Genomic DNA, 27,014 nt, shown 5'->3' on the forward strand with positions numbered 1-27,014 from the left:
CAGCTCTGTGAGGGTGATGCTAACATCAGCAATGCTACCATGCTGATGTTTAACAGGTATGTTAGCATGCTAATTTACACTAAATCTGCCTTCCATGATGCTAACTGTTTCGTAATTTTTAAAGACATATGTCCTCAGGGACAATTGGACTTAGAGCCACAGCCCTGTCAGGGAAGTCTGAGAGCACTGAAGGACACTGATACTCTGCTGACAGTCATAAAATTACAGAATAACATTTATCCTGAGGTTGTTTTTGAAGCTTGAAGCTCCAGCTTTCGTAGAGTTGACATGCACGCAGGCAGAAAGACAGTGAATTCATCTTTTACAACCAAACTGGTCATTTCAAACAACTAGTTTTTGGTCCACCAGTGCGGGGACCAACCCTGTCTCCTAGAAATTAAGTTTTTATAGTAAAACGTTGTGGTGACACACTGTACGTAATCACCCATTCAACTATGTTAAGAGGAAAATGTTGTTTTGAGGGAATGGAGCACTGTATTTATGTACCACACTGGAGTCGCAGGGTCCAGACTCCTGTCTGAGGTTGAAGTTTGGGAAAGATCATGATTTTGGTTAAATGCTGATAATCACATTGTGTCTCAAGTCACTGGAGACATTTCCTGCATTAAACAAGGCTCCAGTCTTCGCCTAACCTTAACCAACAAGTGCAGCCAGCATCTGTGTCAAACCATAGAAGCGTTTACATCAGCCTCGTTTCACCTCTCAGATAATAACTCAGTGTAACCTAAGGACATTTGAGCAGACATGCCTCATTGTTTCTAGATCCTTCACGCTTTGCATATAGGAAGAGAGTGGGAGTCAGTGCTGCGCTGTTCTGTAAGCTTCACTGCACTTGGAAACAGCAGGTACTTCTGTTTCCTCTTGGGATTCTTTTATTTCATGGCATTTTAATGAAATGCAAGCATAGATTTTAGCCCCAAAATGAACGGCCTACGCTGTTGCTACAGTCACGGACTGCCTGTTTTCTGGATCTCAGTCTGCAAAACTCTCATCACAAAGTGAGGTTCACCACAAAGAAAAGAGTGTTATGACCTTTAATACCCAGACTGACTGCAGGCTTGTCACCTGCTCTGCTCCGTTCTCAGTCCAGCTGAACCAAAGTGTTGACTTTGTCAGCTTGTGTGACTTCAGTGATTGAAACCTGAATATTGGTGATTTTACAGCAGCCTTCCCGCCTCTCAAGTTAATTTGCTTCCCTCTAATTTAAAGACACGGCTGCTGATTGAACTGATGAATATATTGGTGTCGTCCTGGAATTAGCTATAATCTGGGATTGTGTGTGTTTTAATGCAGTGATGTAAGTAGCCTTTCCTTCATTGTTGATGTTGTGCCACAAATTTCTGCCCCCTCAGGGTTGTTCTTGCTGGGTGACCTGAGCAGCGAATGCCCCTTTTAGATGTTATATCAGCATTACTCAGGAGTTTTCTCTGAAATTCCTTTTTTGTTATTGGCCTGACTTATTGGAGCTTTCTCTGCGGTGCACGAAGGCGAAGCTGCAGCCTGTTCTGCCTCTTTACGCTCGCCCATCACACAACAAACACATGATGATGGTTAACTGCCCCGCTGAGACTTTTGTTCCTGCATTGGTCGGATTTCTTTAATGAACATGTGTCCGTGAATCGGATAGTCATAATGGGGTGAGCTGATGCAGCTTTGATCACAGTATCTTCTCATCTCTGAGCGCTTTGATGGTGATTACCATTTAAAAGACACGTGGGGTGAAACGAGTTTAGAAGTGAAACTTCAGAGGACTCTTTAACTGCCGGTATGCTTCGTCAGAGGCGCTCGTCTGGTGGTCGAGTGGCTTCGGAAACCCCCTCGATTCACATTTGCCTAATTAATGCAGCAATTGTCCAGCTGTAAGGAGGCGAGAACGGAACTACTCCCTCACTATTTACACCACTTTTCATCTGAACAAACACTATGAATGTCCTCCGATGCACCCATTATATAAACAATATCACATCCTCCACTTCATCTATGACGGCCGGCTTTTCACTCCTTCTTCCAGTGTTGCTGCTCTGAACATGTTTGATTTCCATCATGGTCTGAAAATACATACAGTCTATTTATGTGCAAGCATAACTCGACCCTTAAACTTTTTCTTTCAACGTTAAAATGATGTCTGCTCTCTGATATTTGTGCATCAGATCCATTATGTGTGTAGCACTTTATTTATCGACTGTTTCCATCTATTTATCTCCGATTCTATTCATGATTTTACAATAGGAAACCTTAAAACTGATATTTGAATGTTGGGAGAAACGACTGCTTGTGTTTCTCACATGGTCAGGACACGTTTGAATGGAGTTTTGTTCTGCTTGTTGTCTCCCATTGTTGCCTGTTGCTGGGCAGTGCTGGCCAGTGAAATAAGCAGTGGTGTGTGAGATTGTGCTCAGTGGGCCGTGAACTGCTCAGGTAGTCAGGCATTTTCTGTAAGTCCTAATATAAACACTGCCGCAGTGGTCGGAAGTTCAGCATCCCTGCAAAATTCACAGAATGAATTGTAAAATGCTTTTGAGTATCTTTACTCACGCAGTAGTGGTTTGTTGACTTCCCCTTGTTGACTTCCTCTTGGAACATCCCCGTTGCCATCTTAAGTGACGGTACAATGGAAGCCAGCGGACAGTGACTACGTTTCATTCGTTCACCCTCCAAAAGGTCGGCGTTGTGATATGTGTGAACATCCAGAGACCCGTTGGCATCCGTAATGTTTCCAAGTTGGTGCGTTTCTCCTTCCGACCAGAAACGTGGGCTGTTGTTTTGTGCGCGCGTCTCTGCTGCAGCCTTGCAAAACTGTTGGCCAGCTGTTTTGTTTACAACGCACAGAGCTGACCGTAAACAGACAAGAGGCCGTGTGTCCTAAACTGAGGAAAAAACCCAAATGAGACGTATTCCAAACGCACTGTATACATTTTCAAAGCGTGCTTCTGAAACCAGAATAATATCTGCAGATGTCAGAATAAGGCCTGAAAATGGAGTATGCCGTTTACATGAGCTGAATCAAATTCAGAATATGTCACATTTGGAATAATAGTGGACAATTAGTGTGTCTGGAAACATAATCAGTGGTGTTAAAGGACGCATCTTACCCAGAATCCATTGTGATCAATGAAGTGAGAAGAAAAAAAAACCTTTTGACATGAATGGACTTCTTATCCCATCTGTAAAACTTAATTCCTCACTTTTCTGAATGTTTTAAACCTGAGTTATAGTTTTCAGGGCTGCCGAAGGGTTAATTTTCAGTCCTCTGTTGCCCTGAGACCCCCGACATTTTGAAAGCGGCCCCTCATGAGACGTACAGTCACTGGAATAACAAGTGCAGACGCTATGGATGCTGCATGTTTTGTTCTATTGTGGGAAACGTTGAGGTCCAGTTTTAATCTCGCTATTCATGCAGTGAAATGGTTGAAAAGTGCACAGATGGGGAGTAATTTTGGACACTCGAGGGACTCTTCCTGGTCAGGTTGTCCAGCGTGGTGTTGCTGAAAGTCTGGCAGTCATTTGCACTCATTGCCCTGTATCAGCTGGCAGAAGGACCACAGAACCACCAGTGCCAAAGCACACAGAGCACACAATTTGGGGCTAAGTGCCTTGCTCAAGGGCATCATAATGGTAGATTTTGTGGGTGGCGGTGGTGGTGGTGGTGGGGAGGGGGAGCGATTGCTCATTCACTTTCTCCTCATTGTTTTTCCGACCTCGGCTTTCTCGTCGTCTTGTTTCACCCCAGCAGCACTCGGGGAGGACGCCTTCTTAGTCACGATGAGTAAAGTTCAAACCGCTTGATTTAATCCACATGATTCAGAACTCAGAGCTCAGATCGTCATGTTCACATTCAGTAAACTTTTATTCACTTTATATCAAGACACACACATTTACCAAAAACTAGTTTCTTATTAGCCTGCATATTAGTAGCATATTACCTCTGTATTAGTCATAAAGCTCTTATTAAAGCCTTATTCTGCATGAACACTTTCTACAACAGCTAGAACACAAAGAGTTTTCCCTCAATAACTTCCCGATTACTGCGTACTGATAGCAAGAAAGGAAGCTGTGCATGAATTATGATCTTAATAACCCCAGAATGAGGCATTAATAATTGTTTTATAAGGACTAAGAAAGAGCCAATATGCTGCTAACATACATGCTAATAAGCAGCTACTTAACACTATTTTATGTGATGATTTGGAAAACGTTGGTCACAAGCAAACGGTGCATTCAGCAGAACGTCTCAGATTTTAGCATGCAGAGGAAATTAGACATATCCAATCATGAAGGGGTAGTTATCTTCAGTTAGTGTGGAGGTGTGTGAGGCCTGTTTATAACTGGTTGTCTCGCCACCACTTCAACACTTTCAACAGATGGTGCTGTCGTTTTCACATGTCTCTTCAAAATGGAGACCACAGCTCTCCTACGGACTTTTGTTCTCTGTCTCTGTGCAGCCTCCCACATTTCTCTCAGGTCTGCACACACCGCAGCCTCTCTGTCTTACTTTACTCTCTCTTTTCTCTGTTTTTTTTTTTCTTTCACTTTTCTCTTGTTTCTGCTTCAAAACATTCAGAGGCACAGCACAGACAGAAGGGTAGACTTTGCTAAACATGCGCTGGCTGTGAAACTGAATCAAAAAGAGAACTACTTTGATCGACGAGGCATTAAAGGTGACATGATTCAGACTGATCCCACGTTTCAGAAACTGACGCTTCATAGTGAAATTTAAACTATGACTTGTGAATTTAAAGCAGAATTTATGACAAACGGTTTTTAAAACATGAAAAGCATCTCCCACTTCTTTTCAGTATAGTTTCATAATTTAACTGCCCCCTTCTTTTTTTTTACTTTCCTTTCTTCTTCTTCTATTATCAGTCTGTCTTTCCTCCTAAATATGAAAATGGAGGGCTGTAATTTTGAGCTCATTTTCTCGAACCGAAACCAAATCAGAGCTGTTTTTAGTCTGTTTTTATTTATTTAAAAGCGGAAATTAATAGATTCCCACATGCTCTGCTCTGTGCACACTCTTCATTTTGATCTGGATTCCTCCCTCCTGTCTTTTCTGCTTCTTTCTTTCCCTCCTTTCTTTCATTTTCTCCTCTCTTTCAACTTAAAAATATCGGCGGCAGAGAAAGAGGAAAAGTGTTTCAGCTCCTCTACCCACCGTTCTCTCATCCTCTCCGCTTCCTTTTCACTTTTTGAAACACACGCCGCGGCTGATCGCATCAAAGCCCAGCCTTGACGTCTTCTCCTTCGCTCTCTGACTAATTTTGATAGTAGCAGACGCAGAGTAAAGCCGATCTGTCTCCCCTTTATATTTTTAGGCGACGCAGTCATGCTGGATTATGTCATGTTTCTCAGGTGTACTTTTTCAAATAGGTCGACGGGGTGATGGTCTCCTGTGACGCTTGTTTACATCCCACGGAGACAAACCCTGTCTGTGCTGTCTGGGGAAAAATTGTCCACCTTAGTTCTGATTTGACTTCGTGTTTACTGATTTTGTCGGCTGCTAGAAAATTGTAGTCGGAGTCGGCTGGTTGGTGTTTAGTCACAGGCCCCTGAATGCATCGCAGGGTGTTTCAGTGTGAACAGCAAAGCTAAGCTGTTGTTGCTGCTGGAGAAAAGTGAGCAGAGTAATTATTTGAATGCGGACTTGTGCACAAAATGTGGTTTGTTTGCTTCAGCTTTGTGTTTTTTAATAAATAAAGTCCCACTAAGAGTGAAACTCTGAATCAGAAGGAGAATAACTTTGATCGATGATCCTTTAAAGGTGACACACTAACTGCTGAGTGGTGTGGGTGGAGCAGTGTTAATGTTGCCAAACGGTTTTCTTCTTTTTTAGGTACAATCTACACTTCTGAAAGTGTGATGCTTCACCGTGATATTTCTTGTATTACTTACCAACAAAGGCTTAATGTGCTGAAACATTTTTACACATTATTCAACATTATTTACAGCACCGTGTAATTCCTCACTGACATTTAAAATTACAGTTTGTGAATGTGACTTATTTCAAGCTTGTTTTCAGATTAAACTGACTGGATTAAATTGAACAATATAAAATCTACAATATGATCTTTGCCCCACTGTTGAATTTTATCTCTAAAATGATTGGTCATATTGAAAGTGAAGCAGACACTGAAACTCTTAACATGACATTTAATTGTGTCAAATTTGCTTTTCAAGACGTGTGTCACTTTCAAAATACTCCGTGCAAAATGACACAGAAGCTCACCGGTGACTCTGTTTTGTGTTAATCGGTGTCAGGCTTGTTTTCTTCTTATAAATAAATCCATCCAAGTCATACTGAAACTATGATGCTTTGGAGTGATAATAATACCAGAGCACAAGGGGAAATTTGCCTTGAAATGTTCAGTATCTGGCAACCCACTCAGTTTCGACTGGAAAAAAAAAAAATCTTTTAACCTTTTCAGCAACAACAAATGCATGTTTAAAAGAAAAGCAGAAAAAAAAGGGTGAAGTGAAGGTGACTGGGTATCACCAGGCTGCTGTGTGTCAGACGGCTCAAAGGAAGAATAAAGAGAGAGAATTCAGCAGGATCATACAATCATCTAAATGAACAATTTCTCTCTTTGGCATTTGCATATTTTTACATTTTCTGTCTCTCCTCTGCTTTCCTTCGTGGCCGTTTGATAATTTCTTGTTTGTGACTGAGACGAGCAGTTTCAAAATGAGACAATAGAGACGATATTGCATCACGATCGTACGTAACGTCGACAGTATTTATTCTCGTGGATGTGACGGTGATGTGACTGCACTTTAATTTGTGACGCTGAATGTTTTGTTTGGCGGCTTTTGCTGATTTGACTGTAGGTGTGTCGACTACGTTTGACTCTGCTGATGACTCAAGTGCAGCTTAAGGTCTTCATCTTCATGTTAAAATTCAATGGAGGGTTTTAGCTTTAAAATTATAATTATTTTGACTCACTTCTCTTTTTTTCTTCTGTTTCTTGCAACCCAGGTGATTGGTTAAATATTTCCTTCAGTACTGTGTGGGTTTTTGTTCTTTTGGTGAGAGAAATCATTAAAAGCCAAACACTAAATGCTGCATTTGACTTGGCTTTAGTCCTAATTGTCAGCCCGGTCACTCTCTTCAGGGAGATTTCTGAAAATGCCTGCTTGCACTGGTGGATTTAAGATATTAAATGTTGCTGTTTGTTGAGTCTTCCTGATCTAAAACGAGGCAGAATAAATATAAACATGTTTATGGTTTCAGTTAGGCAGCGTTGCGTGCTCACAGTCCGTGGGTGGCATCACTTTGTTGCCATCAGTGAGTGTTTGACTAATCAGCTCACTAACTTGTTCCGTGTGTGTGTGTTAATGAAGCTACTTAAATGTATTGATCTGTGTGTGTATGAGTATGTGTGTAGAGTATATATATGTGTGTGTGTGTGTGTGTGTGTGTGTGTGTGTGTGTGTGTGTGTATTTTTATGGCTGCTTTTTGAGAGTGTGTGTGCAGATATTTCTATATTATGTGTGCATGTATTTGTGCCTTTGTCAGCATGTGTGCAAATGTGTATGTACTTAATAACATAATATCACAACTAATGTATGATGTGTACTTGTGTATGTGTTGGTGAATTTGCGTATGTGGCTGTGTGTGTGGTTCTTTGAGTGTGTGTGTATTTCTGATTGTGTTTATGTCTTAGTCAGACTGTGTGTGTGTGCAGTGTGTGTGCATTTGTGCATGATTTGACTATGATACGATCACTACGTCTGTGTGTGTGAACATATTGTATGTGTGCTTGTGTGTGTGTGGGCGTGTGTGTTCTTTCTGACAGTGCATGCAGTTCTGTGAGGGAACTTCTTCAGTTGTAAGTATACGAGTCAGTGGAGTACACACACACACCCATACACATACAGTGCAGGTACATACACATGCATACAACTAGTGTGTACATGTGCACATATTTGTCAGTGTGGATGTGTGTGTGTGTGTCTTTACATGTTTGCTGTTTATGTGGGTCTTTGAGTGTGTGTACTTCTGCAGTTGTGTGTATATATAGAGTATTTATAGTGTGTCTTTTTCACGTGTGGTTTGTGCCTTCGTCTTAAAGCCACATCCATATATTCCATATATATGTATACTACATATATGTATACAATATATGTATACAGTATGTGTGTATGTATTTTATCAGAATTATTACTACTAGTACAAAGTAGTGAGAACAAATATCTGCTGTGTGTGTGTTTGTGAATGTGTGTGTGTTTATTTTTGACACATTTTTGTTTTCTTTGAGTACATGTATGGTGTGCATGTGTGTACGTTTATTATTATGATTATTATTAATAGTAGTGGTGATAGTAGTAGGATTATTATTATGGCTTCTACTACTACATGTGTATGTATTTCTACTTGTTTATGTGTTTGTGAATGTGTATATTTATTTCAGACCGTTCGTGGTTCTACTTCCCGAGTGTGCGTACTTCTGCAGTTGCGTGTATGTGTGTGTATGTACATGCAGTATTTTTGAGCATTTATTTGTACAGTATGTGTACAACTCTAGGTGTACGTGTACATGTAGTATTTTTGCTGTGTTTCTTTTTTTATGTATAATATTTCTGTGTGTTGATATGTACTGTAGACTAAGTGTGTGTACAGTGTGTGTACATATGTAATTATTATTGCACTACTACTATATATAAACATACAGTATGTGTACTTTATTTCGGATTGTGCGTGGTTCTATAAGTTTGTGTACTTGCAGTTGTATGTGTGTGTGTTTATTTGTACAGTCTTTGTATGAGTCTGTGTGTACATGTACGTTTCATGCTCCTCTGTCGTTTTACCTTGTGTGTACAGTATGCACCCTATTCATATGTATATGTAGTATGACTACTACTACTACTACTACCATTATGACTACTACTACTACTACTACTACCACCATTGCTGCTACTACTAATACTACTACTACTACTACTATGTGCATGAATGAATATCTGCTTGTGTGTGTACATTTGTGAATATGTGCATTTTTTTCAGATTGTGGATTTGGTGTGTGTGTGTGTGTGTGTGTGTGTGTGTGTGTGTGTGTGTGTATGTGTGTCTACATATTTTTATTAATGTGTATTTTTTTTTTACACGTGTTCTGAGTATTTGTTTATGTACTACAGAACACATATTTATATAGAGCATGTGTGCATATGCAATTATTGTTAGTACTAATACTACTACTGTGTACTTGTGTACATGCCTCATTTATTTCTTGTGTGATTCTGTGAGTGTGTGTACGTTCAGTTGTGTGTACACGTAGGTATTTTTGTCAGTGTGTGTTTTTACGTGTGTAATTTGTCTTTGTCGTGTGTGTATGTGTGCAGTTTTTATTTATTATTAATAACGTTATGTCGGCGCATGTGTGCCTGCATGCGCGCTCATTTCTGGCCGTGCATGTGCTTCAGGAAGTGTGTGTACTTGTTTCTCTGCAGATGCAGATGAGTGAAATTACAGGAGAAACATACACACTGAAATCACCGGTTTAAAAATGCACTCAGTGCCAGCTGCTTGTTTTCAGCCACCGTTAGTGTTATTGTTTTATATTCCTGTTGGGTTTTTTTGACCCATTTTACCTCCAAACTGTCACAGATTTACTGTTAGCTGACCAAAACGATGAGCATATGACATATTCCTAATAATCAGTAACAAACAGTGACCTGTACGTCTCAGAATAGCCACAGATTCTAGCAGTTTGCAGCCGTCCCACATGCAGATTCTCCTCTACAGAACCTGTTTTCACGAAAAGGATGTGAATCATACGTTATGGCTTTTACAATCACCTGATCTCAACCCAGTTTAACACCTCTACAGGACTGTGGACGTATCATCAAAACAAGAAATGATGGAATATGTTTTAGAAGAATAGTGTTGATCATTGATTTTCACAATCTATACCGATCAGCTGCTCTGGAGGTCTGCGATGGACCAACACCTCACTGACTTTGTTGATATTTCTTCTTTAATTTGTCATCCATCTACACATATGTGTGAATTTATAATGCAGTATTTATCACTATGAGTTATACTTTAACACTGCATGTAGGTAGTATGTGTGTATGTGTGTGTGTGTGTGTGTGTGTGTAGCACTGTGTATGTATCTATTTGCATGCATGTGGACGTGTGAAACAGCTTGTTCCCTCTTCTCTCTGCTCATCATCCGTCTGTCCCGGCTGACATTTACACATTCAAATCAGAGACTGTTTATCGTTGTTTGAGGCACATGACAAGATTTCGTGCTTGAAGATCGCCGCTCACATCGCTGCAGACTCAGTTTCATGCTTTAAGACTCACTCGACACAGATGTGAAGCTCTGTTGACGTCAAATAAAAGCCTCACATCTCCCACAAGTTCACTTTTCAGGAACTAAGAGGCAGCCTGGTTTCTAGCTTTTTTTAGGATTAAGATTTGTGCTCTTTGAAAGTTGGCTCATATTAATGTTTGGTGATGTTTTCATTCATTTTGGGGGGTCCTGGAGACCCCGGCCCCTCTATGACAGCCTAAATAAACACTGATACATCATTACTTTTCCTGATTTTATGAAAATTGGCTGTAGACTTTATTTTAAACTAATAACATGTTTTAATGTCACAACAGAAAATGAAGCATCAGCTCTGTTTGGGGTCTTGGAGTCTTTGGATTTATGTAATTTGATTTTGCAGCATGTACAGCATACATTTTAATACATTTCTGTGTCTGTGAATCAATAAATCAATATATATTTGGCCATTTAACACACATTTAATATTTCTTTAATTGGTGTAATAACAATACTTTGTGCTCATTTTCACATTTTGTCACATGCAGTTTGTGCCAAAGAGAAAACAATCACCACTTCAGTGCTTCTGCACATATTGGGCTTTAATGAGGTCAGAAGAAAACATATTGATAACTGCAAAATCAGCCACTTATTACTTTTACACGTACAGCAGTGAGGTCCAAACAAGGAGGAAGTGATATCAGTGTGAATGCAGCGCAGCAGTCGCAGAACTCTTTGCTCTGAATGATTTACTCCAGATGGCTGCTCAGCTCCTCTCATGATATGAAGTATTTTCTTTTTCTCCTGAATAATAATTGTTTTTCAGAGGGAATTGTGTTGAACTCACTCTTTCTAAAAACCTTGAATGTAATTTTCATAATTTCATTTTACAGGCTGAAGCTGGAGAAACTCTTCATGTCTGTCTTAGTATTTTTTTTTTTTATGTAGTGTAGTTTTTCAGACCCTTGGGAATAATTTACTGGTTTTTGGATCACTATATCGTCTAATGTGTGGATGATCACCATTTTCTGTCAAGTTTCTGTACTTTTTTTGTTACTTTTGTGCTGTGTGACTCACAAAAGTGGAAATAACTGCTTTCATCCTGTCCTAGTGAGCAGGTTTCTTGGTAGAAATGTTCATTTTCTTGAAGTTGAGAGCCAAATCTATCACATCTCCTCAATCATCAGAAACTGGAGCATGATGTCAAATGGACGGTTTGTTTGAGCGTTACATATTTAGTCAATGGGGATATTGCACAACACTTTAGCTGCTGTAACGTGAAAGTCAAATCTTGTCAAATGTGGAACATGCCAGAACAGAACTACGACGCAACAACCCTCACTTGTACCCATTATTAATTATTAACACATCCTTTCTATCAATATTTACAGAGCTCTCCACATCAACTCAGAGTTACCACACATGCACAGTTTGTGTGTGTGAGAGTGTGAGAGATCATGGTCGGTGTGGTGCATCGTGTCAGTGGTGCTGATGATGGTATTTGAAGTTAACAGCCAGCATCATCCCACATAATCCCACGTAATCTAGTAGCAGGTCTGTCTCTGGATGCACTTTGCTACAGGACAGGTGTACAGGTGTGATATACGCTTGAAACAGTCGCAGTTTGGTTAGTTTTAGGCACCAAAACCACTACACTGTAGCCTCCTAAAGTGCAATTTAATAGTACATCTTCTAAGAAAAGACACTATTCAGGTGCATTATGGGAGAAGTAGGATCCAGCTTGATTATTATCGCAGCTTCTGTTGATTCAATTTTGACTTTTCCACTGTTTCTCACAAGTTTGCCGGCGACATCAATGCAGTAAATCTGTGGAGCAGCTTCAAGTTAAAATATGTGGATGCATCATGAAGTTGAGATGAGATGCTGAAAAGCAGCAACACACAATTTAACCTAAAGTTAGCTTGTAATATATTGTTCTCATTGTCTCTGTTTGGTTGATGTTACTGTGTGTGAGGGCACACCAGAGAACGTTTGGTGATGATAATAATATGGGAAGCACATCGAGATGTAAACAAAGGCAGTATATAGACAAGAAGCATTGCTGCGAGTCTTTAGGATTTTGAACAGTGTGCAGCACCACAGTTTCCCAGGAACATCCCTCCCAGTGGCTCATCACTGCGTGCTTTGCTCTAGGAATCAGTCTGCTGTAGGCATTGCCAGTGACCTGTATGGGAACCCCAGCTCAATGTAAACACACAGCGGTCGGCTGTGTACTGAGAATTGAAACATGTTGACTGGATTTTCCCTGTGCTCCGCCGCCTCAGCAGCTCACTGATATTAAACCTCTCACTTCCTTTTTGAAGCCGCTTTGTTTACCAGGCAACATGCTATTTTTACCGGAGGCCTCTGTGTTCACTCGCAGACTCAGTTTGCTGTCGAAAGGGACGTGTCCTCTTCAGCACGTGTCTCGTTTGGATCAGCACACATTTGCGACATTCGATGCTTTGTGTGTAGGACGCGGGAGGTGGACTTTGCCATGTGTGATGATGACCGAGCTTTCGGTCAGCCGACGCTGATCTGTGTGCTGGTTTTCCCTCAATTCTCCCAAACTTGTAGGACTTTGTAGGACCACATAGACGGGATTTCTCTCCATTTGCTTTTCTAAATTAAGAGGTGGTGAATTATTAAACTCTTTGCCTCATCCCTCTTTCTATTAGATCAGATTATTATTTTTAAAACAGTGCAGGAATGTGAAGTTATCATTTAGCTTCGGACATGCTAGCAGTTTCCCCCTGCTTCAGGTCTTTATGGTAAGCTAAGATAATCGCCTCCAGGCTGTGGCTTCATATACAGCTGAATCATGCTACCTTCAGGGTACATTGAACAATCAGTCACTTTCCACCCGTTTTAGCAGATTGTGTTAATGCATATCTCTTGTTCATTTTGAAACAATGCACAGCGAACAGGAGCTCATATTGATTAACTACAGGAACGGCTGCATTTTTTTTTCATTCACTATGTGTCTGTGATAAATTCTTCCCATGTGAAGCTTTTATGCTCAGAGGTTGACTCAGCTCTGCGAGGCCGGGGGACGATAAAACAACCAGACGCCATAATGCAATTCTCTGTTTCCATGCCTGTAAAAACACAAGGCTGTATTTACACTTTCTCAGTTGCAGGGTGACCAAGTGTGTACTGTCCTACATTGAGAAATAGGAGTGGAATTAGTAATGGTGGTTGGACTAGTGCTAGTAAAAGTAGTCATATTGAGTCCACTAGTAGCCATCATTTTGTTGTTGTCAGCATTGCTTTTCATTAACAGCTGTAAGACAACAGGATCAGCAGTTGTGGCAAAATAAGTCGTAATATAAGAGGAAGCTTATTAATGTTCATGCTGCAGTTTGAGCTGAATTTCACAAGACACACTCTGAAATACTGCTCAAGAAAACAACTTTAAGCAACTGTGATGAGAAAGCAAACCAAAGCATATCATAGCCTCTATGACACATCATTATTTTTTTAAAAACTTAGGAAAAGTCACTCATGTAATTCACAAAAGCTAGTGGAATGACAGCAGCTACTGCTCGATATAATGAGCATTTCTACAACTGGTTTGGTAGGTATCTGGAGGTATTTGTCAGTTTTCGTGCGTAAAGTGAACAATAGTCTGCTTATTTTCTCTCTTCTTCCATCATCATGAATCACCCTGACTAACCCTCAGCGCTGTGAAAACACTCTGACTCTACACACCTTCACATATAATGTGATTTAAATCTTCTGCAGTTGTTGCTGTTGTCATGGAGTAAATTTAAGATAAGAGCACCGGTTTGGGCTGAAGGTTGACTGAGGATAAAGTTATGTTTAATAACAGTTCAGGTTTGGTTCCTTGAACCGTGAAGTGCCGGGAGTGCTGGTGCAGACAGAGACCCCCGGGCTGAATTTCATCACATGACTGACTGTTCAAAACAGTGTGGGAAGAAGAAACAGAGAGAGGAAGAATGAGAGAAAGGAGAGACGAAAACTTGAAATTCAAGCTGACAGAGAGGGAGACAGTGGGAGGTGAAAACAACTTGCAGGTGTGTTCTATTTATCTATAGATTATCTAATAATAAGGATGTGTGGTAGCAGAGGACGTGCGATGCTCCAGCGCAAAATGTACGATAGCAATAAAGATGCGAGGCAGAGATGAAGGTGACACAAGTTTTGTTTATTATTTTAATACACTTTGATAAATATTATATTTTATTATGAATCCTTGAGGGACAGTCGTCGCTGCAGCAGCACAAAATTCAACATGCACGCTGCAGACGAGTGAGGAAAAGGTATAAACGGATATAAGTGATGCCAAACTGAATTTAAATAAATATTCTTAAAAACTGAAAGATAAGAGATTAAAAGTTGACCACCCACATCAGATCTTCTTTCACCCTCTTTCTCTTTCACACACACACAGATGCACAACCAGGCTTCAGGTTTAGTCAAAACGCTGCCCACACAAAGGCCTCTCTGCATCTGTCTCCTGTGTGTGGGACGGCTTTTCAGACATTGCCTCATGTGTCAAACAATACACTAACAAATGCAGTTTGGTGAGCGAGCTCTTACCGTGTGCACACACGCTGTAAAACCAGGGTTCACATGGCCCAGAAACATGTAGAGACGTTCGGGGCTTCAGCTTTGTTTTCCTGGACTGCAAAAGTGGGAACTGTTGACAACATTTGAACAATTTCAGAGCTTAAAGTTTTACCTACGTCAGGGGTGTGTTTGTTTTCAGGGCATGTTTTTCAGCCGATTGTTAGAGGGATATCTCCAAAACCTGTTTACAGTTTTCAGAGTTTTGCCATGTGTGCAGTAGTGCAGATCCAGATGTATTTGTTTTTCCTGATGTGTTTACTGACCCAGATAAAAATGTTCAAAACATTTTTCTGATATTAAAATAACACATTTTGCGTCCGAAACGTGAATCTTTGGACATACTGATGTTGTAGAACACTTGAAAGGCGTATTTAACTCATGTTTCATTTAATTATGAAACAAGGCGTACTCATCCGGCGTCTTTCAGTGGTTAACATGTGAAAGACGACGATTCCAGCGCTGAGGGCATCTTGGTATCTCAGAAAAAGAAAATTCGGCGCTGCAGTGGAGTTCAGGGAGTTCAAAAATCCAGTTTTCTTTGTTTCGGATGTAGATGCAGTTTAGCAGCTGTTCTCTGATCTATAACGTGATTTGAATTTCCGCATGGAAACGGGTATTTCTCAGTAAGAACGTGCAGAGCGTGTGTGTGCATGCGCCTCCACACAAACTCTGCACCAATCATACGGAGATGTTCATGAGTCAGCTGAAAGGAGTGTGATCACCAGTGCCAAAGAAAGTGATAACATCAAAGAGACAATGCGGGCAACATTTTATTTGAAGCCTTAAACTCCTCAGATGGTTCAGGTCTCCGCAGCGTGATGATCCACAGTCATGTTTTAAAAGTTGTAAATGTTTTGACTCAAATCATAAATCACACAGTAGTTCCAGACTGAGAATAAGTGGTATTCTAGGTATGATCAGGTCGTCGTTAATTGATGGAGAACTGAATGTGTCAGTAATGCTGTAGGCTTGTTCACTCGTGTATGGAGAGGTGTAAGTGAACAATGCTAATTCAGGTCTTTGATTGGGTGTGAAAACTGTGTTTGCATTCTGCTTCTGTGCATGACTGACTTCTCCAAGTACACCCTCACGGTATCAGAGAGCGATCTGAACGCCAAATGAATACAAGAAAATATGTTTAACTAGCCGGCAGCATTGAAAAACTCCTGACCTCGTGTTCAGCCTTTGAGACGTCTTTCTATGAAAGTAGAAAGAATAAATCCAGTGGAGTAAGATAAGAAGTTCTTAAATGACTAAAAAAAATAAATGAATGCATTTTAGTACTCAGTTAAACACTAAGTGACTTGTTAAAATGGGGATTTTTCTTTCTTTCGCAGGGCTGAGACGCAGGATTGAGAAATTGCTTCACCGCAGGACTATGAGGCTGGTTTCCACCACATTCACCCATCCTGACAGCCGCTGGGGAAACCACCTCAGCACAGCTCATCCGGTAGGAGTCTTACAAGTCTTAAGTGGCAGTCTGATCAGTGCCTTGTTGATAATATCAAACATGTTTATCTGACAAAATCCCAAACTGCTGCTGTTGTGTGTGTCAGCTGTGCTTGGGTATTGTTAGATGGAGTTATACTACATTTAGTAACAGAGACCTGCACGAAGGCTCCTAAACTCTGGAAACAGGGAGCCGCTGGCCGCCTCAATTCTATCTCTGCACGCGCTCTCGTTTTGTGGTTAATCTTTGTTTTATAGGTAAATATTGAAGGTCACGATAACTTCAATTGTCTTGTCAAGTGTGTGATACTTGGCCTAAATCTCTAAAACCTGCATTGTAAAAACTCCATTTGGGTTACAAAACAATCCTCCCACACAGTCTCTCACTTTCTGTATGCAGGTTACAGCAGGATGGTGCTGTGACTGAAGGAAATACAGTGTGTGCGTGTGTGTGCATGTGCGTGTGTGTGTGCATGTGTGCCATTGAGCAAGACAACAAATCTTGACTAAATTGTCTTTTCTCCAGCAGTTGCCTGTGAATGTTTTTCTTTTTAGCAGTCTTGGTGATTAACCAGCAGGAGCACAGTGATGCTGAGGGTCCGTGTGCTAATAACCTTCTGTTCACAATTCTGCTATTTTTTCCCTTCAAGCAAATAGACTAAATCCATGCAGCGCTTTGCATAGAATGAAAGCTGAAATTCGTAGAAAACTATAGAGGAGACCACAAGCACTTGAAATTTACACAGTGAAACATAATAAACTGGATTAAATATATACGGATCAATTGGCCGGCCGCCATTTTCGTGCTCACAGTGACCGTATAAGCATGGATTCCCCTGTCGATTTTGTCCATTTGAAGCTCACTGCTGTGTTCCAGGTTGCAAGCCGTAAAAACATATGCAATTTGACAACAGACAATGAAAATCCGGAAGAACATCAGGTTATATTTCAAGGTAAAGCAACACATTTGATGACCCATTAACTATCGTTAGATAAAAGCTAATGCTAGCCACTTCCAAGCTAACATTCCGGTCACACGATCCAGATGGAAAAGTGTCCTGAAATATCAACTGATGTCTTGGACACATTTCCTTGTGCCTGGACGTAAAACACACTGTGTGTAATCAGGCTCTCACTGTAAGTTAGCTAACATGAAGTCACTGGAACACACATTTCTGCATAACGCTCATACGCGTTACATCCAACACAAAAGTGTGTTTCAAGCACTTTGGCGGGAACCTTACCTTGCGTTACCTTATGTTGTAAGCTTGATCAAATCCAGTGCATTTCGCTTCCAGGCTTAAATAAATACATCTTTCCTCTCGTGTTGTGTAACAGAGTTGTCACGTATTATCACAACATATCATCAAATAGACATGCTAGCTAGGAGGTGGTTGAATATTAACATTAGCTGTTGTCTAATACTTACTAATTGGAGATCAAATATGTTGTTTTACCTTCAAACACGACCCAGTGTCTCTCTGGATTTTCATCGGCTGTCGTCTTTTCAGTTGCTGGTTGAAGTCAGTGATTTGACAGATATAACCATCACTATACTGAGAACAATATAGTGATGGCTCTACTTTGTCAGTTTCGGTCATTGCCTCCATCTCTACTGCAGCAATAATGCGTCTTGTGGACTGAGGTATTTCTAACAGGATGAAGAAATACCTTACCTGGAGCCAAAATGCAAAAAACTATTTTAAGACTATTTGACTTTCATTGTAGAGGTAAAACACCATTTTGAAGCATAGAATTCTACGTGCAACACCTTTTTTTTTTTTTTACAGAGGAAAATATGTACTGGAAGTACATCACAAGGGTATTTTTTCACTGCAGCTTCCTTCAGGCATGTGAAAAAACCCCCAAATTGCAAGCTTCTCATTAACACCTAACCCAAATCTAATGCCACATCCTCCCTCCTCCTCTCTCCTCCTTCCCCTCCTTCAGCTATCCGCCCTCGTCTACCATTTCAGCCGTTTCCCCGTCTCTAGCGCAGGTTGACTGACAGTGAGTGCAGCTGCAGTGGCTCAGATTAATTAGCTAAAGTGGACTCCATCCATTCATCACGAAGTCCTAATGATCAATACTATAAGTGTCGTGGCATCAGACAGGGCAAAAAATGCAAGTGTCAACACCAGAAGCTCGTGTGTTTAAGTATGTGTGTGTTTGTGTGCTTGGGGCTTTATACACGAGGGGGAGAAACTGCATAGCAACAGAGACGATGCCAAGAACCGAGAACTGTAGAGCAGCTACTAACAGCAGCTGACGAGGCATTCAGAAAACTACAGATGAGGTTGGAGGGATGCTGCGTTTGGCACTTTTAGCTTTCATCAAGGTTATATATTCATCGTCTTTTCGCAGGTTGTTTAGGTTTAGACAACAAACCAGTTTAGGAAAAGATCATTGTTTGGATTAAAAACAGTACCGTTAACGTACGTTTTGAAACTTACGTACGTAAATTAAAACACTGACTTTTGGTTTCACCATCTTCCTCCTCATGCAGACTTTCTTGCTGTTTTTACTACGTCACCTGACTTCCTCCTTTGACCCCGTCATAATTACTACGGCCACCAGAGATCACCGCCGAGCAATAAAGCAGTGTGAAACATAAATATAACAGAATGTGATCATTTGCTAAACCTTCTTGACATAGACTCAGCTGAAAACAGCACAAAGACAATATATTCAACGTCGTTAGCTTCATTGATTTTTGTAAATATCTCCGTTATTATTCTGAGTTACGTTTCAAACAAGTTGGGACAGGGGCAGCTAAAGGCTGGGAAAGATGTGGAACGCTCCAAAAACACCTGTTTGGAACGTTCCACAGGTAAACAGGCTCATTGGTAACAGGTGATAGTATCATGATTGGGTCTGAAAGGGGCGTCCTGGAAACGCTCAGCCACTCTGTAAAACTGTTTTCGGTAAACACAGTCCGCTTGCAGATGATTGCATTCTGTCTTTTGTGGAATCAGGGTTGTATCACAGCAAACCTCCGGCACCTGCACTTCTCAGATTTGACTGGGTTCAATGAAGACCAGTCAAAACATGTTTACACCTTCATCGCAGTTATTAAAGTGTGATGAAATTGCTGGTGTTGTTTAACTGCAGCGGCTCATGTCTTTCTGCCAGTTTGTTGGAACATTTGCAAGGACAACATTTCAAACGCGAGAGGATTATTGGTACATGCTAATGTCACGGTTGTCTTCTTCAGACTTCAGATTATGGTGGCAGTGCGGGCATGTAAACAAAACCGCTGAATGTGTTCAATCATTGCGTTGAGATGAAGACATTATTACTCCAAAATGCTGGCTTTCCAGAGAGTATAAATCTCCTGCGTACCTTGGCGTTTTTCTAATCTTGAGTTTATACAGCAGGCTTCATTAAAAGTCGTCTTCAGCTCAGCTGTGGTTACAGGTTTGGATCACAGAGGACTAATGAGTGATATTTCAGATGGTGCATGGATGGGACCAAAACCAGTGGGAGTCTGCCAGCTGTTCGACTCCATGTTTCCTGTTAAAGTCAGCTTTTTTTTAAAGTGCAACCACAATCCCTCCCTAACCTAGTCCAAGTGGTTATGACTGTATCTGTGACAACAAAGGTCCCCTGACCTTAACGAAGTTGCAACTGTAACCGAAACATGCTGGTTTTCTAACCTTAACCAAGCACTTATTTTAACCCAAAGCGTGCTCTTTCCCTAACCCTTAACAAGTTGTTTGTGACCAAACCTGAACCGCAGCATTGTCACATCTTATGCCAGATTTAGTTTTCAACAGTTGATGGCTTTGGAGGGCATTTCGTCATTTAACTCGAAGGAATTGTTGATTTTATACTTTTGTTTTCCTACAGACTAACCAAACAAGATACACCGTGCTAATCGGTCAGCTTTAGAGGTGCCTGTTCCCAGCGTTTATGCTAAGCTAAGCTAACTAGCGACTGGCTACAGCTACGAATTGACCACACAGATATGAGAGTGGTATTGATGCAGGTGGTTTGGCCTGCATGTTTGACAGCATCTCTTGTGGAGTGAAATCTAAATGAATAATATCTAGATTTTATAATTAGGGGTGATGGAAGGTCGTTTCTGCCCTCCCCTCAGCACAGTCGGCTGGGTCTTTACCAAGATGGAGACCCCTGCAGAGAGCAGAGACTGTGACTGTTCACGGCTGTGATTTTCATCCTTTGAACTGAAAAATGGAAATTGGATGCAGACCTTTTGTCTGACAGAGACTTCACTTAATTATTGGAACTGATTCTCTTCTGTGTGTGTGTGTGTGTGTGTGTGTGTGTGTGTGTGTGTGCGTGAGAGTCTGAGTGCATCTGTGTGCTAACTGAGTGGAAACTGAAAGTGCAGCATGTTTCCAGTCGTCTTCCCTGTGCTCACTGTGGACACGGCCACTTGGCCAACACACACACACACACACACACACACACACACACACACACACACACGCACACACACACACACGCACACACACAGCACAAAAGCAGCAGATGTAAATTTTCCCTCTTAGCAGTCTTGTGCAAAAGAGCCTCTATTCATTGACTTGTTTTGACAGCTGTGTGTGTGTGTGTGTGTGTGTGTGTGTTCGCTCTCAGATCAGAATTTGTAGTAAATGTCCCACCTCTCCCATTTTGGGCTCAGCCATTTTATCTCCACATCCATCTCTCCAGTCAGCAGATGAGGTCCCTCTCCCGTGAAATGTGAAAGAGCGAGCGGCCTGTTAGCCGTCCAGCGGGGAGTAAATCGCTCACTCCGACTCTAAAGTCATTTGTTTTGCACTGCTGACTTTGTCAGTCCTCACATGTCTGTGTGTACAAAAGGTCTTAGAGCAGGTAAAGCACAGGTGTTAATTGAAGTGTCCTGATGAGAGTGTGAACCTGAAGCAGCCATTGTTTTTCTGATCTCCACCTGTGCTTTTCTTACTCTGACATGTCAAGTTTTCGACCTATGGAGGAGTTACTGGTCACTGTGCAGCTAATCAGAAGGAAATGGGAGAGAGGAGATTTCTAACCAGATAAATCTGTGTGACGTGCATAAATGGCATTAAAGCTATCCTGTATTTTAGATGTGGACATATCCTGGAAAGTCCTGAGAGTATCAAACAGGACTTTAGAAAACAGCCTCTTACATTTCCGAAGATTAAAACATGGCGAGCTGTGGCATCTGTCAGATTTGTCTTCAGTATATTTTGGATTGAGTCAGTAAATTGAGCGCAGGATGTTTCTGTAAGTGCCTCATTTGAATAACAAAATCATTATATATGTGAATACATATAATCAATACATCTTTGTCATGAAGCTTTGAAACTTTTACCAACAAAGTGTAAACCATAGAGCAGGCAGGAGGATGACAAGGCAACAGCAGAGAAATTATATAACGGTAACACGCACACACATGCACACACACACACACTGCAAAGAGGCTTTTTAAGGTGAGCTGGTGTTTTCGAACCTTTGATGAACGCACCACGTTAAATGCTCTGTGTGGTTTCTCTGTGCTGCTGTAGGCGGCTTTGTCTTCATTTCATCACGAAGGATCAGTAAGTCAGTTTTAAACGTTGATTTGTTTTCTGGGTGTCTTCTCAGTGTAAACGGGCTCCTCTGAGCTCTGAAAACTAAACAGGCGTCGGTGTGATCTTCAATTGATCGCACTGCAGCGCGGAAGCTTTTTACCGGGCGTCGAATTTATCTGCAGAGTAAATATTTGTGAAGAAATATCCACCAGACTTGACTTTACCCTCATTTAGCCCATTCAGCCATTGGTGTTTTTTATTCTTCTTCTTTCATTTATCTTTTAATAGTTGCCTGACAAAAATCCTTAGAAGTACAAATTAATAAAAAGAAGAAATGAGTGTTGATTCATCCTTGTGGTTATTTTGACTGTACTTTGTGGTGCTGTTGAAATGTCCTATGTTATGCTAAGAGGTGTTTTTATATTTATATATACACATTATATAGGTTATGCAACTCAATTTAAAAGCACCACAAGCTGCAGCCTCCACAAAGACCATGACGTTGATTCAGCACCTCTCTGAGCATTATGACCTTTATAGAGGATTTATTGCATTACTTTTAGTCAGATGAACCCGATAAACTGGCCGTGGAGTGTCTACGGTACGAAGCTCACCCACAGTAAGACTGATACTCAGGGCTGTGGAACAGAGGATTGTCAGCGGGATGACTTATCCACTGCAGTCCCTCGTCTTCACCTTTGATCTCCAGCCAATACATACAGCTGGTGTTAAGTACTCTTAAACCTGCTTAACGCTGATGCAGGTTTCTACTTAATCAAAAGAGACAACAAGACAAAACATCGACTCATACATCAAACTGGTTAATCTTCTTTCACCACTGATGAATAGACGTCACACTCAGACCCATGGCGTAGCCCTCGATCTTCAACCCAGTTGCAATTTGTATTCACGCTCACTGGCTGCATGAAGAGAGCCGGTGTCAGATACGAGCTCGGCTACCGTTTGGAAGCAGGCCCGAGGACAGAAATGTGGGTAAAACTCTCAAATAAGAAGCTCCAAACAAAATGAATTAAATAGAATAAATAAACAGATAAATACAGAAGAAGTGCAACGGCCATGACTTGATTTTTTTTCTTGTTTCTAATTAATGATCTTGAAAGGTCAACAGGCTAACTAGCCTGCAGGCAGTAATTGGAGGAACAGCGAGGCTAATTAGGTAGTGGATGAATTTGTGTTGCCAGGTTGTCTTTTGTCAGTTAGTAGCAAGGATCTGGGCTTTAAGGCATTTTATGTTATTGGCTGTTTTACCCTTTGCTCAAATCTTTAATCCAAACAGCGTGGACATCTGTCTTCAATGAAACAAGACAGTGGTAGTTCAGAAAGTTACGAGGGGGAGCAACTAGCTCACCTGGTGGAGCGTTAGCCTCGATGCTGCGTCCCGGGTTCGACTGCACCCCGGACCACTTCGTTGTCACTCTCGTCCCCCTTTCCTGTCTCTTTCCAGCCACACTATAAATAAAAAAAAGCCTCAAAAACAGCAAAATGAACAGAATTTAAAAAGTTGCTTGTTAGCATTGCATGCTAATTTTCAGTTGAATATATCTGATGATTAATGTTATATTTTTCAGACTGTGATAACATGAAGGCCAGTCAGGAAAAGAAAACACGCTCACGTTAACGTCCCAGTTGTAAGTCTGGAATTTCTGACAGCTGCAAAATTTCCAGAAAAAAAAAAAAAAAAAAAAAAATACAGAAATGACAACAAACTGGCTGCAAAGCCACCATGACTTCCTAAATCTAGTAACACAAATGCAATCAATTGAGCTAATTAAAAAAGAGCTATTTTTGTTTCACTTGAAAAAATAATGAATAAATTGCTGCAGATATGTTACACAATGAAGGCTTTGTATAAAGGTCAGCAATGAGGCAACGACATTTGAGTAATGCGTCAACTCCCCAAACATGGAATAACAAGAGCTTTCCTTACCTTTTCCATCCTGCCAATGAAAATGTGGCATTAACACATCAAAATATCTTTAAGATTAGGATTTTCCTATTCAGGGTTTACGTGTATGAACTTTATCCACCTTTCAAAAAAAAAAATCCCTTCGTATTAGTGTTGTTGATTGAAGGCTCATCAAACTTTTCTAGATAAACCTCAAATTATTAAACTTTAAAACTTTAAAAAATTAAAAAAAAAAAAACAGATACAAATGAATTTAAAATAAAATTGAAATAAGGATGAAAATAAAAATAAAACCACACCAAAAAAAATATAAAAATGTGAGTAGTAGTATTTCAAACTTATACTGTAGATGAATGTTGCTCTGACACATTAGGATCTATATGGAAATCCACATTTTGCATTAAATCAGCTGATTTTGTCACTAATCTCATTAAATCCACTTCTGCATGAAGGCAGTCAGTGGAGCTGCTTTCTGTTAAATATAAGCAGCAACAAGCTTTTAAAGCATCCCGTCGCTTCCTTTTCAGTGTTTAAAGCTGCTGTGAGACGGAGCTAAATGCAGCTCGGAAGACAAAGCACAGAGTCATCCATCAGACTGGTTAATCCTGTCCCTGCGCTAAATTATTCATCAAAGTTATACGTCATTGTCCTGAGTGAGAAAGATCACCGGCGTGAAGGGCAGCCCCGTTTAATCCCTGTCCTGCGTTAAAGACGGCCATCCAGTTGTTTATGCCTGAAGAGAAGCTGATTGTGGGTCAAATGTTGCTGCAGGTGATTCGCTGCTGAGCAGGTTGAGCTTCAGGGCTTTTTTGGGATTTACGTTTCAAAATTTATCTCTGAAATCTGTGTTTTCAAGACTGTTTTCATTTGCTGCAGACGGTGACATCTAATACTAAAATGTAACACCAGAAACCCACTCAGAGTGGGACTGAAGCGTCCTCTCGCAGCTGTACGTTGAGTCTGAAACTAAGTGCTACTCCACTTAAAAAGGGCAGCCAGCTCATTCATCTCCTCGGCTCCTAACAGAATGATTAACAGCGACACCAAAGCTGAGAAATTTGTCTGGCCCGTGCTCGGTGTAATGGCCACGGCGTGAGGAAAGACGCTGGGTTATAAATGGAAGACTGTAATTTATCACAGTGTCCACCTATGGGACTTTAAGATGGCGAAAGACATTCATCCTCAGGGGAAGAGCCTGTCGGTCAGCAGATAATTAGAGATTTGTCTTCATAAACATGGCTGTGTATGTGTTTGCTGAACGTGTATTTATATAACTGTTTCTGGGGATTTTAATTGTGTCTGCCACAGATGACGGGATGAATTCGTGTGTGTACATTTAGTCTCATTTTAACAAATATTTTTGTCTGTTTTTGAGCTGTTAAATCTTCACAGAAGGCAAATCTTCTTCTGCACTTGAATCATGAAACGACGCTTCAGGTCTTAAAACAGTTGTGTTTTTGCGAGAAAAGGGTTGAAATTATGTAAGATTTTATACCCTGCTTTGAGAAAATAAGACTTTAAAAGCTCTAAAAGTTTTAGCCGTGCATTGTAACAGACTGCAGTAGGAATATTTATGTACTCTTCACCAAATTTTGAATAGTTTTCTCCTCAAAAAACAAACAAAGACACACATCAACAGAGCAGAAATTCCTAATCATCAACATGTTGTGCTGATAAGTTGACATTTGTATGTGACGTCTATGGGTTGGTTTGTTTATAATTACATGAGCACATGATGACGGGGATATTCTGTGATCAGATTAGCACAAAGAGAAAACACATGTCGTCTCATCCGCAATCAAAACATCTCACTTGGGTTGTTTGACACTACAGTCGGTGGAAGCGCTCCACAACATGGTCTGCTAAAAGCCTAAATGTGTAAATGTCTGCAAACAGCTGTCTGCCTCATCTTTTCCAGTGATGCACAAAGCTCTGGAGAGGAGGTCCTACTGTCTGTTGTATGGCCAAAAGTGTGCGGCGCTGCTCTTCTACCACTGAGGCAAAGCTTCAAAGAAAAGCACAATTTGCTTTAATCGGTTTAGACTGGGCAGACGGGGTCAATCATGACTAAACAAAGCGTGGTCAAATCAAAGCGAGCCTAATTATTAGTCTTTAAAGCAAATCTGACACTGTAAATTATGCCTTTTTGAGCTACGGTTGCAGGAATTTTAATTGGCCCTGGTCCTCTTTCACTTTGCTCCATCTATCAAAATGCAAATATGTAAATTTAGCAAGTTCAGCTCAGCAAGGCCAAAGTGAAGAACACATGAAGAAGAATCAAGAAAGAGTAAACGGCTCGACCGGAGTGACGCAGACATGTAATTCTTTTCAGGCTTTGTGGTAAATTATAATACTTAATGTGTCGTGATGCTGTATGTTCACAACAAATCTGTGACAATAACGTGCAGTTGCTAGCTGGCTAACAGAAGTAGCATTGCCTTTGTACACTGTATACACAGGGAAATGTACCTGCAGCTACATGTGATTTTACTTTTTGTTTATTTTACAGGGACAAATGAGCTGTAGATGAGTTCCCACAGGAGCTTAATCTTTTATCAGGTGTTCCGACCAGATGTTAAAAAGGCACTTTAAAAATAGATTTGTAATGTAATAAATATGACTCATAGACACATTCACCAATGAATAATACCACAGCGGAGCACATGTCAGTCTGGAGCAATGAGCGAACAAAGAAAGGATTAGCTGTTTTTTTTTTTGTTTTTTTTTTACTTTTGTGCCTAAACCTAATTTCTGCTGTTGTTGAGCCTCCGTCTGTGACCAAAATGTTGAAGGAAAAAGAAATAAAATTCTGGTTTAATAAGAGCGGGAAGATCATCTCTGGATTGTGACTTAACGTGTATTTTTAGTCAAAATCATAGCCCGACATTTCCTTTGTTTTCGTCGATGCTGCCTCGCTGAGAGAGTGTGTATGTGTGTGTGTGTGTGTGTGTGTGTGTGTGTGTGTCCTGTGTCACGTCAACAGTCTGGTCCAGAAACCGGACAGAAAGTCTGGAATTAAAGCAGGAAGCTGCAATGACGCTGAACATTGTACACAGATGTTTATTAAATACGAGTGTTGCAGTAAAGAAATCACATGTTGACGTTCGCCAAGCTGATTTCTGTCTAGACTTGTATTTATATTTGTAAAGGCAGTAATTATGGAAGTGAATGAAAGTGTGTTTTTACTATAATTAGATAAAGTTTTGCTCGTGGGGGACGCCTGATGTGCAGAAGGGACTCTT

General features: G+C 40.7%; 1 long non-coding RNA gene across 2 annotated transcripts in view; it reads left to right on the forward strand.

Moving 5' to 3' along the window:
- Nucleotides 1-27,014, forward strand: part of LOC143328371 (uncharacterized) — a 73,632-nt gene that overhangs the window by 44,632 nt on the left and 1,986 nt on the right. For both annotated transcript variants that reach the window (XR_013077807.1, XR_013077806.1), the window contains one exon: nucleotides 16,218-16,330. This is a non-coding gene — a long non-coding RNA (uncharacterized LOC143328371). The remainder of the gene's footprint in view (nucleotides 1-16,217; nucleotides 16,331-27,014) is intronic.

This window comes from Chaetodon auriga, chromosome 11 (assembly GCF_051107435.1).
Source record: "Chaetodon auriga isolate fChaAug3 chromosome 11, fChaAug3.hap1, whole genome shotgun sequence".
NCBI lineage: Eukaryota > Metazoa > Chordata > Actinopteri > Chaetodontiformes > Chaetodontidae > Chaetodon > Chaetodon auriga.